This window comes from Hippoglossus stenolepis, chromosome 19 (genome assembly GCF_022539355.2).
Source record: "Hippoglossus stenolepis isolate QCI-W04-F060 chromosome 19, HSTE1.2, whole genome shotgun sequence".
NCBI classification, from domain to species: Eukaryota; Metazoa; Chordata; class Actinopteri; order Pleuronectiformes; family Pleuronectidae; genus Hippoglossus; species Hippoglossus stenolepis.
The window spans coordinates 5,634,536-5,649,250 of NC_061501.1; positions in this window are offsets into that span (position 1 = coordinate 5,634,536).

Genomic DNA, 14,715 nt, shown 5'->3' on the forward strand with positions numbered 1-14,715 from the left:
CCTTTTTCTCCATCACAGAAAGATCATCTGTAAACTCAAACTGGATAAAAACATAATTTGGTCATAATGAACACAAATTCTAACACTGACTACTTGTGATTGGCTCACAGGACAGATGTCATTATGAGGTCTGAAAAGGGCCTTTTGTTGTAATACCTGCACGAGCTTCAGGTTCACCGCTCGCTTGGCTGCGTCCTGTCTGTCTTCGCCTTCACTCTGGGATGGAAACACTCTACCTGAACTAGAAACCAGCTCTGGAGAATGGATCCCTACCAAAACTCTTCTCCAACTAACTTCAACTGTCCTCCGCCCCAAACCTCAACCTGCAAGTTATGCAATAAACCTTTTTTTTTTGTGAACATTTCTCAAATCTCTGTCCTTGTGTCATGCATCTAGAGTCCAGTAAATGTGTCCATGTGCAGGTTCTTCCTCTTCCTGTGAGACTGCCTGCTCTGCTCCGTTCACTCTGGCGCAAACCTCAAAAATGTTCACCTTGTTGTATTTGCAATAAATCAACTTTTTGAAGTTTTACCATCACATCTCTCGAGTCCTGCTTTGAGTCCAAATTTTTATGTTCCACCGCCCACATAACAAATCCACATTTTTAACGCATGGGAACGACACGGCTTTCGCTCCCTCTCTTCCCTTTGCTTATTCTGTTACGGTCAAACCGCAGCGTGGCTTTTGCCCGCGGCTCTCGAGCACCCACAGAATCTGCAAAGTGTCAGTCAAACAATTTTTTTTTATAGATTTGCATGGACGAGAGGGTTTGTTTGAAGAGAAAGGAAACCAGCATGTGTCTTCACTGACTCATGACTTCCTGCTCAGTCTGTGCCCAGTTCAATCTGCTCGATACTGTGCGTCTTAGAGGAAAAATGGAGCTCTCCCACCATGTGGTCATGAAAAGGCTATCCCGTCTGTCTCGCGTGACTCAACTCGTGCTACGTCTGTGTTGTGCCAGTTGCAATTTCGCAGGTCTTGGTGGGGACGGCTCACACTGATCCTGTCAGTCACCATGTTTTCCAATTACCATAGCCTGCACACCAGCATGATTGCCTGATTGGCAGTGTTATTTCCGTGGCAATTATTATGATTCTGATTATGTCAATCATTTCACTCTCTGCTCCGTGTGGCATCAATAGCAGCAGCTCAAGCCGCTCGCGTTTTATTCCCCCCTCATGTGTCTGATGGTTGTTTGAGGTATATTCTCTCCCTTTTTACAGTAGGAAAAACTTTTTAAAAATTCATGCTCTGCTCGCCTCTAGCGCTATTACCTTTTGAGCTCCGTAGCTCATTCTAAATTACTAACGGCCTGTATATGGTCCCCATAATGATCATTTTCGCTCTGTGTCAGTAATAATTGCGAGGTTAGTTCTATTTTAGTGCAAGCTCAGGGCTTCTGGTTTTATCTCGCTACTTCTTGTATTATTCATGTCATTCTCGTGTCTTTGACTTTTCCTACAGCGCCCTCCATTTAAACCGCAATTACTCCTATTACCTCTCCCACACTCCTGCGGTGAAATAAAAAAAGAAAGAAAATAGCCATTTTCTTCATTATCCTCGTCATCGCCACCACCGCCATCATCATCTATTTACTACACGATTCAATTAGTGAGCCATCAGATAAAAGGTCATGCTTGTAATCACTCCTTTCAGACACCTTTTTTCTCTCTCTCCTCCTCCTTTTTTCTCTCTCTGCACCTTCCCACTGTTCCTGGTTTACATCTAAGGGTTGCTAATGACCTTGCTTTCCCAGACAACTTGGACGCCTGCGATTTTGAGCTAATGCCATATCCACAGCAACAACTGTGTTGGGCATCGAATGTCTCATCTAGAATCAGTGGGAACGCAGAGACTGGCAAGGCTTCATATCCACACTCTTCAGGTGATGCTTTATCAGAGGAGTGTTTCCTGACTTCATTTTCCCTCCTCAGTCTTACAAATGGATTGGAGAGACTCCAGACTGCAGCCAGCTCAGGTGTACATGCCAATCTGCTCAGTGAGAGCTGCTGCTTTCTGTGTGATGTACCTGCTTAATTTCACAGCGGTGACAGAAACGCCAACAATACCATCTGTAGCTGTAGTCTACCGTGTGGTCAGATTGCTTTGAAACCACTAGGGGCACTCACGTCACGCTCATGCATCGTACGTTAGCCGAGTGCATACTACACAACTCTCATTTACCTTCGTCAGATTTTGGTAAATCCAAGACAGAAATTGCATCCACATTCTAGTAGTGTAGCTCCACCGATGGCAATGTCAGCCAGGCCTTGTACAGACGTGGCATTAACATCCGTCATGAGAGATCCAATCACAAGTGGACAGCAGTGAGTTTGTCTGTTCATATCTGATATTAAAATGTTTCCTGTGGCCACTCAGATCTCACTTTCCCGCTCTATATGCAAATAAACATGTACATCCTCTCTGTTCCAGTGGACCAAATGCTGTTGTTTTTACCCAGTCTGAGTTTACACATGTGTCTAATGATAGTTTGTGTGTTGGCACGAGCGAGAAAGAGGTGGAGAGAGAGAGAGAGAGGGGTCAGCAAGCAGGGGCTGAATAAATGAATCTGGTGCAGCTCTGCTATGAAGAAAGATTTTACCAATTTAAGAAAAGTAATTTTCATGCATTCATTGTCCTCAGAGGATGAAGCCTAATTTTTTCCTCTTGCACCACCATCAGGTGTGCAATCATAATCTTTCAATGAAAAAATGTTAAGTCATTCAATAAAATATCTCAGCATCTTCTGCACAAGATTGTTTCCCCAGAGGATGAACTGTGATCCCCTGACTTTTACTCTTCTGTGGTGTGAATGAAATATGGATATCCATGACGTTCATGCTCCCCACAGGATAAATTGCGAAACATTTTGTGCTAGGATGGCTGTTGACTTTTGTTTGGGGCTAATGCTCTCTCCACCCACAGCAACCACACATTACTTCAAACAGGCGTCTGATGAGGTTATTCACCCTGTTCTCCAAACATCAGTAAATGGATGGCAAATATAATTAGCTATTAATACAATGTGTTTGACAGCAAGACTGTTTATTTCATCAGTTGTCAAAGTCAGAACCTCAGTATAAAGTTTATTTTTATTATGTTACAGAGACGAGGCTACAGTTATTTGAAGTGCAACAAAACTAACACACTCGCTAACAATGACCTATATCTGAATGAAAGCTGACAGCCTCCTCACACTCACAGTGGTGCACACACTTGTAATCACCTTAAACATCAACATCTTATCTTCCCTGAACTCACATACTGTTCGCCTGCCTGATCAAAGAGGAAGACGGCAGACGTGTGTGTGTGTGTGTGTGTCTGTGTCTGTGTGTGTGTGCGTCTGTGTCTGTGTGTGTGTGCGTGCGTGCATGTCCATTGCAGCAGCTGCTCTGTCAGCACACTCCGAGTCCAGGAGGGGGGTCCACACAGCATGGCTAAAGAACTCATCAACAACCCAAGGCGCTTGGTGTGTGGGATGATGTGCTGCCGACTCAGCCTCTCAGCCCAGAATACCCCACCCCACACACACACACACACACACACACACAGACCAGCATCATCATAAACCTGACTGTACACACATTAACATGCTTACTGTCTGCATTCATCCAGCAAATATGCTTGTTACCCACGAGGACGGGTGTTTTTTAACGGGGGTTAAGATTCTGGAGAGTGGGAGCTTGTTATGAGAAAGTAGAATTTGATTTGGTGTGAATGCAGAGCTCGCAACTAAAAAGCTCTCGGGGTATTTAGTCTCTGGCTATGGGCTTAATGAGTTTATGCGTGCATATGTATGTGCTCGCAAAGCGGTAGGTGCTGCATTAATATGTGCAAGAGAGCGTCAGCAGTTGTGCGTGTGTGTGTTTGTTTTGCACTTGTCAGAGAGCAGGGCTCAGACGACGTGTAATGCACTCGTGTGATGGCGAGTGGCTGGAGGTGGTCGGGCTAATTCTCCTCTCCGAGGCTAATTCCATGCTAACAAGTCCGCGATGCCACATGCTCGTCCTTGCCCACAGCCCAGTGGGCCAGTGTCAAAGCAAACCAATTAGCCAGGCTGTCTCCGGCTATGTCACCCCCCCCCCTGGAAAAGTAATTCCAAACTTTTTTTTTACTCTGCTCTTCCCTCTGAGGCTTTTGAATGAAGGAGGTCTGAGAGGAGTGTAAAAGGGGCCGCGCGTTAATAAGCCTGTAACGCGCTGACATGAAAGACGTCAGGCAGGAAACATCAACTACACGAGGCTAAGCTGCCCTCCCAATTAACTAAAATAGCTGTTTAGTGACAAATCTCCCAACTCACAAATGAAACCGCGTCTAATGTACAAGCGAGGCGATGAATGTGTGTTTTTAATCGACGCATTAGCACGCCGAGGGATTCTTTGTGGGGAACTTTCCTCGCTCCATCACTGCGAGTTTTTTGAAGAAAAGGCGTCGGACGTGAAGGTGTCAGGGCTCGCTCAGTGAACCGACTTGACACTGTGCGGTATCGCAGCGGCGCCACTGTGGGAGTAGCTAATTGGATGGTAATTAATGGAATGGCGGCTGATAAATACCTTTTTGTGAGCGGCCTTGTCAAGGACACGGAGGTGATGGGAGTGAGTCTGAAACCAGTGAGGGAGGGAGAGAGAGACGCAGAGAAAGCTGTGGACAGACACCTTTTCTTCATCGTGACAGCTAATCCTCATCCCCTCATCCCTTCCCTCAATTCCCTAAATGAAACTCCCCCTCCCTTGCACTCGTCTCCATTCCTCCCCTTATCAGGCCCCCTGCCTATTCTCCCCTGCCCCAACTGCACTTGTTTCCATGGTAACAGGATAAAAGAGTCACTTCTAGATTAAATCAAAGATTTTGAAGTGCAGAAAATATTACAAGCTCTTTTGAGTCGTGTTCCTCGAGTTCAGAATGGTACTCTATTTTCTGCTTCCAGATAGAGCATGTGTGCCCCCTTTTCTTCGCTTTGAGAAAAAAGACGGCGGCGCAGTCTTTTCACTCACTGACGCGAACTATAAGACCTGTCTGTCTCTATGGGACCAATGAAAGGCTCCTGAGTTGACAGTTTTTCTTTTTCCTGTTTTTCTTTTTTAAGGCTTTGTTGGTGTCCCGCAAATCTGCTTAACCAGTCTGCCAGCCGCCATTGTGGGAGTTCCAGAGGAGAGTTTTTTCTTCTCCTTTTTTTTTTGCATAATTGAATATCCCGGGTAGAAAAACAACAATAACGTGAAAAAGAGTCCTGTGGTGTTGCTGCAGGATACTGTCGTAAACAGCGTGATAAGGCCTGTCTGCAAACACACTGTGGGTTCGTGGAGCGCAGTAAACTGTCCCGTCTCTCTGATCCCGATCACCACCTCAGTGCAAAAACAGTGTACAATGTGTAGCTGCAAGCGAAGCTCACTTAGCCTAAATAAACAGTGGCTCTCTGCTGTGAGTGTACTCGCCAGCAGCCAAATGACAAAAGCAAATGACTTAACTCTGTACTCGCCACGATCACCAGTGTCTGAGATGCAGATTTTTCCTGGGGAATCTAACTCGCCCCTCAATGTTTTCTCCCTGTCAGTCACTGTCTTTTCAATCAATCTATGTAATGTTTGTTTTTCAGAAAGACCCATAGTGACACCACATTTAGTCATATTTGAATTTATGCCTCATAATCAAAACATATTTAAAATAAGAGTGAAAACCACTGGTCTAGTTTGCACAAAAACAATCCCCTGTTTACAAGAGGTGATAAAGGAGACATTTATGAGTATATATATATATATACACATCAGCATATACGAGCTAAATGACTTCATATGGCATACTTTATAGCCACACTGTCAGTAGCTGTCCATGCCACAGGCTGTATATAAACACACGACAGACATGAAGTGTCTCTATAGCCACCTGGTGGCTCTCTGCAATATAGGTCATGATCTCCACCTCCTCCATGTTAGCGGATGGGACATAGACCAAAATGAAAAAAATGTTGAATTAATTTTTCTCATAGATGGATTGTGTCATTTTAGCTAGTTGTTATCACACTGTTTGTTCAAGTGTTCATTTTTCCAGTAAGTTTGGTTTTACTGAGTCATTCGATGCTATAAGAACGGGTGTGAAATGTCATGATTGACAGCTGAGACCTTGATGCCGCGGCTCCATCCCCCTGCTACAGCACAGACTCTGACTATATGAACGGTGGCCGTGTTCGTATCGGGGATATTTTGGCTTCGTCTCTGGATAGTGGGAGGAAATTGAGAAGCCTCATCCCTCTTTATAGTCAATGAGCTCAACTAAAGCAACCATCTCACCACGCAGACAGACTGTACCCTTCACAGCTTCACACAGGATTTACTGTTTCAAATCTCACAGCCTGTGTGGGGGCTGCAGGGGGTACATTTATTGCTAAGTATTGCTTTTAATGTTCATTTAATTTGATGGAGTTGTTTAAGCTGTTTCATGCCAGCTGATACATAACACAATGCTATTCGATGCAGAACTGTATTGTTGTTCTACTCATTCCAAAGCTGAAATAATCTTGTTTCAGTTTTTATTTGAGGAAATTGTTGAGCTCATTTCTTGCATATGTTCAGCTGGTCTCCGTGCTGAGAGTGAACATAATAAATTCAAGCTGCAGACCAAAAATACACTTTTTATTCATGCTAATCAGTTTGACTCCTCCCATGTTTTATGGACGGGTAGGGGTCTACATTAGAGGACTCCTGCAGACCCAGGCTGTGTCCCAAATCACCCACTCAATCAATAACCCCTACTTTACTATAAAGGCTCTTCTATATGGAGCACTATATAATGAGCTCATCAGGAAAATAAATAAAAGCATTTTCTCTGCGCCTGTCAAGACGTCGTTGTTGCACGATCATGACATTGGACGGTGGAAAATCACACGACAAATGTTTGTCTCGCTTCTCTCCGCTGCGAGCGCAATGCATGATGGTATATATTGCTCGGCTAGTGACCATCAGTTGTACACTGTTTTATATAGGGTATAAAAATACTTCACTAAACATCTGGACACCACTACAAATTGGGGAACTCCCTTTATAGTGATGCCTACAGCAACAGTTCACAGCTGCTATTACCAGGACCTGACCTCCAACATGGCTGCAAGACTGTGCTGCAGGACATCACCTCAAACCTCTCCTCCTCCTCCTCCTCCTCCTCCTCCTCCTCCTCCTCCTCTCCATGGAAACGGCTGTCAGTTGTCCATTTCGCTCGGTGCAGTTGAGTGACAAGAGATCCATAGTGACACCGGTGGCACGTAAAGCTTTTACCAGCAGCTGCAGTCTGAGTGCGTCCCTCCTTCACACATGGACGAGTCCTGAAGGAGATGAAAAGTGCGGGAGAGCTACCTGACTGGGGGCAGGCATGTCGGCATGTACAAGGACACACATGTGCACACACACACACACACACACACACACACACAGGGTCAGGAGCGATGGCTTAATCCCATGGGGAGAAGTTGGAGTCTGGACATCAGTCTCTTACAACAAAAAGCACGCTCCATCAGTCCACAAGGGGACCATTTGAGCAGAGTCAGTCTACCTCACTCTGCCTCCGACTTGTCAGACCGCTCCGGTGGAATTTCTCTTCCCTGAACAATAAGATTAATGGACGTTCAATTTCTCCTGCAGACTGTGTACCATCCAAGTGAAGAAATCATGGCGGTGTGAAAAATCTTCAATAGGGGGGTGATTAAATGCTGCAGGACTTTTTTTATGCACGTTAACAGGGTTGTATAACGTGCGCCCTCCCTTCCTTGTGGCTCTATTGGTCTCTAACAGCAATAGCATGCTTCAGGGAGAGAGGATTTTGCACGTTGGGTTGCATTATTCTGCCTGGGCCACCCCTGCACCGTACAGTGCTGCAGTGCTACCACCCAGCAGAGTATGATTTATGGGGTACACACTCAACAAATTACACTTAATGAATTGTATTGCTTCTGACTGAATTTAACACCCCCTCCGGTTTTACTGCCTTTGTTAAACACGGGTTAACTGCCACAGGAATACCAATCAATGCTGAAATGGTTAATGAGTAAAGAGTGAGATAGAGAATATGAAAGATTGATTTGCTTTTGTCCTAAGTGGGATTTATAATGTGTGTGTGTTCTCACACTGGGCCTAAAGATTAAGTCCATCCTCTACACCTCTGCACAGATCTGGCTTTGTGTTACCGTATCCATATGTCCGGGTCTTTGGTGCAGGAGGATGGTGTATAAACAGATCCCGCACATCTGTCTGCATGTCTCAGATGTGCCTCCACATCCTTCACATGAGGGGGAGGGGGGGTAAATTTACATTTGGCGCACACCTGCATCAAAATGCCGAATTTAGCCGAGCCAGAGGTCAGCGTTCCGTAAATATCCTCCTCGCTCTTGTTAACCTGTCACAGCTTTTAAATGGGTTGACAAACAGCCCACCTGGGACTCATGGGGGTGAAGTCAGGGAGATAGAGGGGGGAGTAAAAAAAAAAAAAACCTGGTACGCATCCCGTCGGCTCCAGTCTGCTCCCGTCATTATTTTTACAAGTCTTTACGACTCAATTTAGCGGGTGGGAAATAAAACAAGCGGGGTGTCGGAGCTGCGGGGCCTGAGATGAGTTAGTGGCGTTCCCTGAGCTGTCAGAGAAGAGCTTTGCCGGGGCGGCGTGCATAGGGGGTTGGGGGATCAGAGGGAGGCGAGGGAGTGAGGGCGGTGTGGGGAGAAGGGGGCAGGGGCAGAGCCGCCCTAATCAAGCAAGTTTTTGCAGATCAACGTCAGTCTTTAGCTCCGCTTCACATCTCAGCAGCTTTAAGTCGCAACGCTTAGCTGAAGGAGAAACACAGGCCCCGCTTCACTTAGCCTGGGTCTGAATGTACGTTTAGCATATGTGGTGGCTTTTTCCTCAAATTCTCCATCTTCTACCTACTTATTTCACAAATCTCTGTCTCGAGAACTATTCATCTTATCGGCTTCACACTGGTAGTGTGTATCGTGAAGGGGGCGAGGAAATGTGGAGTCAAATTGGTGCGATATGGACTCGTAATGCGTTTAAAATATCAATAAAATGTAAATAACCAGGCAAACAGCGCCTTGCAGTCAGTGGGGGCGGGGCTTAACATGGAGTCACCAGACCAAGTTGAACATGTCTTCTTCTATGTCCTCGGATAAATAACAGCAGTGGTCAGCAGGGTAAAAGTGGCCCGACCAGATGATTGTTCATTTCACCATATCGGACTGACACAGACATTCAGGGCTGCTGATCTCCATCATGGCATTCATAGAATCACTTCCTGTTTGGCAATTAGTTTTCGAAGTAAAAGCACAACATTTGTTTTATTGCTGCAATGCTTTAAATTGAGCTGATTAGAGCTTTTATTTTGAAAATTTGTGCACATGGGTCTGAAGATTGTGTCGATTGCTGAACAGATCTCTGAAATAGCTGACGTGCAATGTGTGGGGGGGAAAAAATAGCAGTTCATAAATGATTCAAACTTCATAAACTGGACATATGAACAGTAATAAAGCCAATTTAGTTTCAATTTATGAAAAACATTGGCCATAAATCCTTCATAGCAGATAAACCAGGTAGGATGAGCACAACGTTGGCTGACTTCACTCTGCACCATAGACAAACAATAGAAAGTGACAGTATATTGTAGAACTGTTTGAGGAGGACTCACTTAATGACAAGGAATAATGCTGAAGTAGCTCTGCAGCCTTAGCACAGGCCAAGATAATGGCCCATTCCGAACAGGCTTTAGGGTTTAGCACCGACGCTTTTAATTCTCCAGCAGAAGAAAGAAGAGCCTTGGTACCTTTTTTAAAAGAAAATGACTGACATATTTCGTCCCTCTTCTCATTGCTTTCAGGTGGCTGAATCGCTCCGCGTGCTGTTAATATTGCACTCTGATATTGGCTTTTTGCTGAACGCTCTGATAGCGCCGCGTGTTAATGGCGCTGTCTAACCGCTCAGAGGCCTCCTCTTCTTTCATGGCGCCTCTTCTTCCTTCCTTTTTTTTTTTTATTTCTCGCCGTTATTTCAGACCAATTGAATGAGCGCACATGCCGGGAAGGGAGGAGTGGGTCGGTAATTAAAATTCTGTTCAGCATGACAACGCTGTTTCATGCCTCATTTTTTTTCCCCGCACGTGGGATGAATGTGGGATAAGCGCCGAGACTTTTAATAGGTAAACACAGACACTCGCTCCGTATGTGCTGCACTGCGCTACCTGGAGCTCACAGGTGAAAGGAACGCGCGCCCTGATGTTAGAAACGGTAATGGCGGACGCTTTAATGTTTGATATGCGCTTTAAAAAATAATAAAAGGGGTTTGGAGCTTCGTTTTCAGTCTGCTCCTCACTGACCACCCCCCCCCCCCAAAAAAAAACTTGTATTTGTTTGTGCGAGCATGTTCTCAAGGATTTGTGTGTGTGCATGTCTACGTGCACAGTCGTGTGTACGTGCGAGACAAGCGTACACACACTCGCATGTGCTGATTCTGTGATGTGTTTACTCATTGAAGAAGGGAGGGGGGGGGGGCAACAAAGAGCCTCCTGGGATGGCATCCACAGGGCTTGTCAACTACTGTCACTCAGTCGTCAGCCGCCGCCGCCCCCTCGCCATCCCCATATCCCATACTCCCTTGCTCTGACCCCCCCCACCCTTGCAAAACAAAGACAGCAGCAGCCACGGCAGCTGCATCCAAGGGGACCATCACTCCACCAGCATTTAACCTCTGCTACAGCTTCTTTCTGTCTCGCTCGCTTTCCTTCGCTTTGCTACGTCTCTCTCTCCTTCGCCACCCCCCTCCTCCTCCTCTTCCTCCTCCTCCTCCTCCTCCTCCTCCTCTCCTTCATCAAAGCATTTCTGGCTGTTTTGTTTCCCAGCTCTACAGAGAGTTATTGCTCATGACAACGATCACGGTCGTTTATTTTCTCTCCGCAGCCCAGGCCTCTGTATGCACGCCGGGCTAGTATTACCCTATGATATTCAAGCGCTCTCTATTAAATATGCATGAACCCTGGAGATGAAAATTAATTTTGGGAATGTTCTCTCTCTCTCTCCCTCTTTCTCCCCTCTCGCTCCCTCTCTCTCTCGCTCTCTTTGACTGTTCAAATATGCCGTCATCCGCCTTTGTGTCAAGCCGTGAATTCATTATTTCATGCGCCGGTGATGGTGTAACATAACACTTTATGTAGTGAGGGGGGGGGTGGTACAGCGATGTTGCGATATTGATCTTGTTAAAGCAAGGGGCGACAAAAACAACTCCGGCCAAGACACATGTCGAGGGAAGCAAGTTTCCACACATTCGCCAAGTTTTGGAAGAAGTTCGCCCTGAGCTCTTATCATTCATGAATATTTACAACCACAAAATGGGAAAATATTAAATTGAATTATGCATGTATGAAGCGGTGGAAATCTGCAGTAGGACACCGCAGTTTTTCTTGTCTTTTTCTGCAACATGATCTTCTCGGCAACCCTTCTCTCCTCCTCCTCCCCTGATCCGAGCCCCAACAGCCTCCAGACTCCAGCATCCATGTGGGTGCTGACACAACCGCAGCCACGCAGCAGATTCACAGTATTCCTTCGCCGAAAACACTGTTGGGAGAGTGGAAAACATCAAAAAACCCGGCGCAGACACAAACAGCCTGGTTGAGGGGGATTGTGTAGGTGGAGGAGCCAACGAGAGCCGAGGGATAAAACAAGAGATTTCAGAGATTTTACATAAGAGTGAAGAGATTTTCCTCGACTTTTCCCTTTTTCGAAGATGTTGCCGACTTAAAGCTGGACGGCCCCGATGCTCTTGTAATATTTTAATACAAGTTTACTTTCAGTCCGTTTCAAGTTGACGATCATTTGCTAAGAAAACATTTTAGTCTCATCAGCTTCAACAAACACATTCAAGCTTGTTTTAGTTCAAATGAATTGGCTGGAGGATAAAATAAAAGTAAAACGCCAAAATACGGGCGCTGCCATGTCACGTTGGTGATGTCATTTGGAGTCAAGACTCTTCAGTAGTGATCAGGAAGTGGAGCTGTGGCACCGAAGTCCTGCCCATACACCCATCGGACCAATCAAGAAACAGTGTCAGCTGTCAATCATGACGTCTCTTCCTGTTTTTTCAGCGGCTAATAACTAAAACTAAACTAATCAGAGAAATGAACACTTAAAAATACATCATGGTGATATGAATGACCGGAAATGATTAGACGTGTTCGTGTCTCATGACGTCCATCATTATATACAGTCACGGATTCATCACAACCCCTTAGACATACACGTAGTCATTATTTATATATATATATAGAGAGAGAAAATACTGGCACCTTTAAACACATCCTACCAAGGGTTCAGTCACATTTAATGTCAGATTAAGTCGGTTTTGAATCGTCACTGTTTTGTCTTCCTGGTGGAAAAAAATGCAAATATTCTCCATCAAAATTTGCTGATGAAACAAACACGATGCACTATTGTATTTTAGTGACATCAGGAGGTTTCTATCACCTGGAGGAGGAGATGGAGGAGGAGGAGGAGGAGGAGGAGGAGGAGGTGGCCCCTGTGGCCTTTGCTCACTAAGGCAGCCCAACATGCAGTCCATCTACATAACTGAATCTTTCATGAGGTCTGGTCAATGTCCAATACATCCTACACAGGCCTCTCTCTGCATGTGTGTGTGTGTGTGTGTGTGTGTGTGTGTTGTGGCACGCTGTATTTTCCCCCCCTCGGTGTGTTTTGCATTAATGTGCTTGTGTCTAGCCATGTAGGGCATGTTGTGTGAACAGTAAATTGCCTTCTTACCTGTTCAGCCTGCGACAGATCGCGTTCCGATCGTCCAGCTCAGCAGCCGAACGCTCCCTGTTTTCGCTCTCTGCCACAGATTAGCGCTCTCACCTCTATCTCTTCATCACCCTCATGGTTCTTACTAGTGGCACCTTGTTCAGGCCAGGTCAATACTCGCGAAGAGGGATGCGGGCGCCGGTAGTTGGGTAGACGATCCCTGCAGTTCTTATCAGGTAAAGTGGTTTTTGATTAGTGTTAATGGCTGGGACTAAATAGCCCTCAGCATTTCCACTGGCTACACCTGTTATATATGTGTGTGTGTGTGTTGCTCTGCTCAAGGGCATGCCAGCAGTTCATCAAGTGGAAAAAGCTATATCCGCCGTGCAGTGTTTTTTACGTCCAAACCGGCTTCCGAACCACAACCTTTACGTCGTCAGGTTGCGTTTAGCTATTCCCAGAATGCTGCTGGATGACAGCCGTGCAGAGTGTCTCCCTGCAGCCACAGCACAGGAGTTTCAAGCGTGTCAGCACCAACACACTAAGAATGAGGCTTTTCTCGTTCTTGCATATAAACTCCAGCCATCATCCACCCGTGGCCCAGAAAGACGAGGGCTGCTGCTGCAGAGCTCTCTCTCTCTCTCCCTCTCTCTCTCTCTCTCCAAAAAGCGCTCGGCATCTGGTGCGACAGACAGCCGTGCATGTTAATGCCGAGTTAATATTATTCTTATGAACTGTGAGTGACTTTGCATGTTACTGAGCGCTCTGTCAAATTAACGTCAGTTCCATTAACGCCGCCGTCTATTTCGTGTCACAAGTATGCTCACGCCAGACTCCGGCTCACTCTGAGCTACTGGGGGCTACATATACAAAACACATGCACACACACACACACACAAGGAGACCAAACCTCATGCAAGGATTCACACCCCAGCGTCTCCACATCAGATACATATTTACACCTACACACACATCTTCTCTGCACAGAGGCGAGAGATGAGGGGAGGAAAATGAATGTCCCGACTCATTTATCACACAGCCCCAAAAGTACAGATGAATCCAGTGATGAAAATCTGTCCTGAGAAATGTCAGGAAGATATTAACTCCAATACATCAAAGTGGAAGCTGCAGTCTCCGAGCCGGGCCGACGCTCCCAGCCTGTAGCTTCGGTTAAACAGGATGGGGGAGGGTGGGGGTGGGGGCGAAATTCAAGTCAACTCTGACCGTTTGTCACATGCAAACGAGTAAATAAAGACTCCCGAGTCGGTTTCCATGCGGAGATTAACATCGGAAATGATGCAGAGCGAATTTCATTAGTGCGCAAATGCCATTCTTTAGATCTGTCTGATCCCAATGAAGTGTGAGAGTGAGGGAGCAAAGGGGGAAGGAAAAGAGAGAACGAGGGAAATTGCCTTTTTTCATGCGGATTTCAATAATCGTTTCCCTTAACAAAATACGGCAGACTCGTCCTAATAAGTAAGTAAAGGCTCAGTGGACAGAGTGAAGCAGCACAGACGATAATGGAATTGAGATCTTTCCATGCCTCCATGGGCGTCTTAATCGTCAGACGGAGAATCTCAGATTATTAGTATTGCAGGGCGCCTAAAGTGGGAGTGTAGCTAGCTGGACTTGTTTTAAACGCAGAGCTTGTCTCGTGTGTGTGTGTGTGTGTGTGTGTGTGTGTGTGTTGGGGGTGGATCAAATCCCTTGTTTATTTGGCAGCCATGCAGCACCAGCAGAGGGATACGTTTTCAATGCAGCCAATGGGGACCGTGGCAAATCTATAACTTCTGCTGTTCTCCGCTTTTTCATCTCTCTCCCCTCTACGTATTATGCGCAAATGTTTTTTGCATCGATTTTATTTGTTCATAAATATTAATTCTGAATGTCATACATGTGTGATTCATTTGGTAAAAAAAAAAAATATTGCTTTCTCGATCTTCAGCCAGCCAGGATT